This window comes from Numenius arquata, chromosome 24 (genome assembly GCF_964106895.1).
Source record: "Numenius arquata chromosome 24, bNumArq3.hap1.1, whole genome shotgun sequence".
Lineage (NCBI taxonomy): Eukaryota > Metazoa > Chordata > Aves > Charadriiformes > Scolopacidae > Numenius > Numenius arquata.
The window spans coordinates 3,325,828-3,332,232 of NC_133599.1; positions in this window are offsets into that span (position 1 = coordinate 3,325,828).

Here is a 6,405-nt window from a genome sequence, read left to right on the forward strand (position 1 = left end):
CCTGGATACCACAGCAACTGGAGCTGCAAAAACAAGGATGGGAAACAAAAATACCGGCATTAGAAGGTCTGCTAATAAATACACGTGCCCCATGGGATGGGCAAGCGGGAGCAACAGCACCCAAAGGTGGGCACCCACCAGAAATAATGTGGTTTGGAGGTGCCGGCTTGTTCACCCAGCCCTGGGGGTCAGCAAGACATGACCAAAAAAACCTGGATTAGCAGAAGCTGACCTCACAGGGAGCTCAGATGGGCTCAGCACGGACCAGGACACTTCACGGGTGCTGGGCCACACCACGGGGAAAACCGGCGGCAGCAGCTCCGGCAGCGCACGGGGCCGGGCAGGAAGGGCGCCCAGGTGGTTCTTCACTCAAACCCCAGCTGCCCGGCCCAGAAAAACGCTCCCATTCAGTTTGGTTTAAAAATACACCTCGGCAGTGGAAAACAGCTGCTTCCTCCCAGGGCTGCCGTCCCAGGGCGGGAGCGCCGGCTCTACTGCACTGCCAACAGGTAAGCAAAAGCATCCCGCCGAGCCAGCCGGCACCGACGGGAAGGGGCTCGCAGCACCCAGCGGACTTTAAATCAGCGGAGAGACTCGGCAGGAACCAGAGAAGCTGCGAAAACCTGCATGCTTCTCTAAAACCAAGAGGTTTTCGCATTAATGACCCCTTCAGCCCATGTTTTTGGAAGTTCTCTGTATTCTGCTTGCAAGCTCTCGCGCCCTCCCCTCGACGGCAGTGAGTGGGCTCAGTCTCGGCTCTCAGTGTCCCAAACCGCCAGCGAGGGCAGGCGAGCCCCAAAACCACTTCAACCAGCAAGACTCAAGCACCGTGGCCAGGCAGGGACCACAAACATCCCGCAGCTCCCTCCTTTTCCCAAGGGCTTGGAGACCCCCACTGGCATCCCAGGCAGAGGGGACAGGCGCTAGGGACATGGAGGGAGCAGGATGGGTGGCATGGGCTGGAGGGGGAAAGGGCTTTCTCTCACCCAAGGGACCCCTTCAGCTCCGCTCCCAAGCTCAGATGCCAGCAGCGATGCTCCCAGACACCTCTCCGGCACTACAGAGGTGAAGAGCCTTCAAGAGAGCCTCTTCACGGAGAGACAATAAAGCCTTTGCTAAAGCAATATAAATGAACAGGGGAACGGCCACAAAGGCAGCCTCAGCACCGAGATAGAGGTCCAGAGGTGGCAGAGCAAGTGGCCAGAGAGGCCAATCAGCCAGACAAGAATGGGAGGAAGGAGGGAAAAGTGCTCATCACTGTGTCCTGGGGTTCACCAGCCCTCACAAACCCAACAGATGGGCTCCAGACCATCACAGCGCCATCCCAGTGGCATGTGACACACCACCCCGATTCCAGCCCTGGTTACGCTGGCTTTGCAGCCCCTGGGGCACCAAACCCCCCCAAAAGCAAATCACCCCTCCCTGCACACCCAACCTAGGACCTGGCCCCCGCGAGCAGCTCCCCTCCCTGCCAGCAACGCCCAGGGCGGCTCTAAGCGTTATCAGGAGGCACCAGGCACCAACCGAACCTCAGAGAGACACCAGCGAAGCCACCGCCACGGGAGGGTCCCATCCACCAGCAAATGGATGGGGAGCACAGGGACACGTCCCCACCCCACGGCATCGCTGCAGCTCCCCGGGCACCCAAACCCTAGGGACAGAACATTGACATCGCCTCCTAAAGAGGGGATCTCCAGCACCCTTGTCCGTGCCCAGTCCGGTCACCCCATTGCTCCTCGGGGAGCCCAGCTCATCTATCATGGAAAGGCACGAAAGCCGCCGGCAGCGGGAGGGAGAAGACGGCAGCTCCAATTAAGGAGACTCCTGCTATCAAGAGGAAAAAAAAGATAATTCCCCCCACCTCAACAGGCTAATTTTTTTTCCCTTTCATACCAACTAGCATCTTCCGAGGAGAGCTCAGAGGTTAAGAGAAAGACAGTTAATTAATACTGTAATGACCTAGTCTGTAATTACCCCTGAAGGAGCCCACGGGGCACTGGTCATCACCAGCCTGTGCCCAGCCACAAGGCTCTTTCCCTCCAGCAGCGCCGGCTCCGGGGACTCGCTCCACCGGTCACGAAGAAAGGAGGGACCGTGCTGGGGGAAGGCTCTTGACAACTGCTTTGAACACCCTCCTTCAGCCCCAGTTTGGGGCCAGAGACCCATCCCTGGCCTGTCTCTGCCCCATCCCTGGCCTGTCTCTGCCCCATCCCATCGGCACAGCACAGGCTCCCATGCTCCTTGGACAGGCTGGGAAGGATCCATTTGGGTCCTCTTAACAGCTAATGCTCTAACGAGCTCCTAATGACTCCAGCAGCATTCAGCAGGCTGTCCCTCACTCTAATAACTCATTTCCAGAGCCCCCAGGCACTGGAGAGGAAGAAGTGCTCCCCGAGGGTCCCCTTGACACGTAGGGCAAGAAAACACAGCTCAGGTGGGAGAGCCCGACCAGGAGCCCCAACACCCTCCCCTGCGTGGGAACCAGCTGCATGGGACACCCCCGAGCCACCCGCGGTGCTCTGTCACCTCCCAAAGAGCATCCCCGGGGAGGACAAGGGGAGCTGAAGACAAGGAGGAGTTTGGGGGTGGCGGTGGCGAAGGACATGGACCCTCTCGAGCCGTGGGCGTGAGCCAGGGGAAGGAGCGTGCACACTCCGGGAAGGAGGGAGCGGCTGGCGAGGAGCGGCGAAGCCGATGCGGTGCTGCAGACAAACCTGCCCAGAATAATAAATGGCTGCATTACACCTCCGTCCTGGCTGGGGAGAGCGGCCGCAGGCCAGCGCCGGGGCCGGAGCAGCCCTCCGAGTGTGCCCACCCCAAGGAAAGGGACCCGCTGGCTCTTAAGCGTTTGGGAGAGGGAAGTGGGCAGCTCGGAGAGGGACGAGGAGAGAAAAAAAAAATTAAAAAAAAATAAAAATCAGCTGGACACTCCACACGTGACACCTTCAGCCAAGCCACAAGCGATCTGGCTGCGACGCCGGCAGCGCAGCCCACGGCACCGGCAGCCCAGCACTCACTAGCCCATGGCTGCTGCCCCAGTGGCTATTGCTGGGCCACTGGGTGAGAGTCGGATCCTCCCTGCTCAGCTCAGCGTGCTCCGACCGGACCCGGAGACGTGAGCACCACCCCGTCCAGTGACCACAGATGGAGCAAGCCCTGACCGAGCTCAGACGGTTGGTTGTTTTTGTATTACCCATGAAGGAGGAGGAAATCCACGCCTCACCTCAGCTCCCCCTGCATTCGCTCCATCCTGGACATCTCCCACCACCATCTCTCACCAGCATCATGCCAAGGAAAAGCAACACCAGTCACTGCCTCCCCTTCCCGGAGCCACAAACCCCACTGGGCCAGCAGGATCAGGCCCATCGAGCAAACCTCAAGCCATTTGGATTGAAGTTTATCACCTTCCCCAAGCATCTGTCCGGCTGCATGGGTACAGAGGCTGCCTGCGTCCCAGCCCCACATGCTGCCCCTCGGGTACCACCCGCCGGGGTCCGTCTCCTCTCCCACCTCGGGGCTGGGGTATTGGAAACACTCTGCTGCTGTAGGTTGCCATGGCAAACTCAATGTAAAGCTGTCAGGGATGCTGTTTATGTTGCCAAGTGGGGAGAGAAAAAAACCAACCAACCAACCCCCAAAATGACCCATCTTGGCCTGGGTTTAAGGGTTTTCTCTTTGGAAATTAAAAGCCAAACTCCATCCCCAGTGCAGAGGCTGCCCTGAGCCCCGGAGCGCAGCCAGACGGACAGACTGACTCTCCAGACGGACACATGAGTTCCAAAAGCCCAACTGGCCAATTAAAGCAGAAAAATGGGCCTGAAGCACCTTTCTTTCACTGCCTGCTTGCCAGGAGGTGTCCCAGGAGAGACCACGCAGCTCTCCCAGCTCTCCTTCCCACCGCGCGGACCCCACCACCACTCAGCACCCGCTGCTGGGAGCTGTGGTCCCACACGGGAGCGATGCTCTAATGGGATAGGGAGACAAAAAGCTGCTGGAACGGCTGCATCCGCCGAGAAAAATCACTGGGAGAGACACGTTAAGCGCTGTCGCCAGTGGAGGGTGTCTCAGGAGGGGAAGGGACCCCCAACGGGCAGCCATCGCAGCCCCTGGCAGCGGGGAAGGAGCAGGGAGATGCCAGGGAGCACGGGGGGCTCCCTGCGCCGGGACCTTTGCACAACACACACCGCCCAGTTTCAACAGAGGCAAGAGCCTTGGGCAGATGCTGCTCTTGGCAAGGGTGGGGGGTCACAGGGGGGGTGCAAATCCCCCCTCCGCTGCCTGCCGGGGCTGAGCTGGGTCCGTCCACAGCAACGCAGATGCCTGGTGAATTTTGAGCAACAAAGTCCCCCCCGCCAAGACTCCTCCACGCCCCACTCTATCTTCGGGGGAGCCCCCCACCTCTCCCCATGAAGGGGGGGCACCCGGGGATCGGGGCCCCTCCCCGGCACACTCACCGAATCGCAATGTGCAGATGGCAGGGTGCACGCTTGCTCGTTCCCAGCAACACCCATGGCAAGCTCCCCGTTCGCACGCTGGCCGCACGCTTAACCCCTCCCACGCCAAACAGCCGGGACACCCCAGGGATGGCATTCCGAGGGGACACCCGGCGAGCCACCGGGCATCATCACCTCCTCGGTTTGACTCCGAGTGGCAAACCGCACGCTCTGGGGAGCCAGGGCTGGTTCCTGAGGGGAAGGGGTGCAGCTCGTAGCCCCTTGGTGCACCCCAGGGAGGATTTTCACCCTCGGGACCAAGTGCTTTCCCCCCCCCCCCCCCCCCCCCCCCAGCATTCACTCACGGCCAAGCAGGGAGGAGGTACAGGATGGCAACCCGTCACTGCGCAGGAACCTGCGCCCTCCGCCCCGACGCCACGCAGAGGGGCCATGCCCCGAGCTGGGGAGGGTGGAAGACGACCAGCCTGAAATACCCCGGACAGACTTCTCCGGCCACGTGCTCCGCTCACGGCACCCCGCGCCGGCAGCGAGGGAGCGGGATCCGTCCCTCTCCTCCCACCAACACCAGCATCCACCTCTCCTCGCTCCTTCCCCGGCTGCCCGGAGCAGACGTCGTCCCCCGCGGGGGCTCCCCTGGGCAGGCACCTGCGTCGCCCACGGACGTTACCTCCTCGCCAGCGCCTCCTCCCACCGCGGCATCCGCTTCCTTCACCCAAGCATCAGGGCGGGCCTCGCAGCACCCCAGGGGAGGGACGGTGGCACTTCCCTCCCCGGTGGGGCCACCCCAGCACCCGCCAGCAGGAAAACCCCAGCGACACCCACCCCAGGGCTGCTGCACCCCAGGGTAAAACACAAGAACCAAAATCGTGAGATGAAGGTGACCCCAACGACTCCAAGACCCTCTCGTTTCCCTTGCAATGGGGAGGGGGAAGAAGCTCCCAACCTTCATCTTGCAAGAGTGGGGGGACTAAATGTGTGTCGTGTGTCCCCCCCCACCGCAAGACACTGCAGATGGAAAAGGAGCCACCCAGGAAACGCTGGGGCCTCGCAAACCCGGTCACGGTGTGGAAGTGACCTGGTCCCCAGCTGATGGCGCAGCCCGGGAACACCAACTCCAGTGGAAATTTGCCGTGGGGTCAGGAGGAGCTCAGGGCTTCTCCTACGCTAACAGCCCCCACAGCAACTCCCCCCCGGCCCCGGGAAAGGCAGCAGCATCTTCTCCTCCCGCATCCCCCCCCCCCCCCCGGGGAGAAGCGCTGTCCCCACGGGCGCAGCGAGTTAAAATTCCCCAAACTCCCACGCGGTGCCGACTCCTCCGCACCTCACCGTCTGCAAGCTGGGACGCCGGAGGTGACGCGAGGGTGGGGACACACACAGAGACACACACACACACACACGCGCGCACAAAAAGCACCCGGTTACCGTAGGCAACGTGTAACGCTGTCACGCGTGGTCGCCGTCTCGGAGCGACACGCCGTTGTCGGAGGCGCGGGAAGGAGCTGCTGGCCCCGAAGTGTCACCACCACCAGCTCCCCGGCCGTCGGAGCATGAATCGCAGCAGCCCACGGGCGGCAGAGCCCGTAGTATTTCTCCCACGCATCTCCGCCGAGGCGCACGCTTCCCCGCTGACGGGAGCGGGGCGAGAGCTCGCTCGGGTGCCAAGAGCGCAGCGCCACGGCCACCGCCAGCACACGCACCCAGGGCTGCCACCTGCAAGGGCACAGGTCAGGGCTCGTGTCCCCAAATGAGCCGTCACCCCTCCGGCCGGGTTTGCACACTCGTCCCCACGCAGGGGGGACAACGCATGAACACCGGCAACATGGATGGGGAAGAGACCAGAGCATCATCCCACCCTGAGCAGCGTTTCACCATCGCACCATCCTCCTCCTCCTCCTCTCCTTCCTCCCACCGGGCTGTGGGGACCAAGGGAAAAGGACGGCAGCTTTGAGCT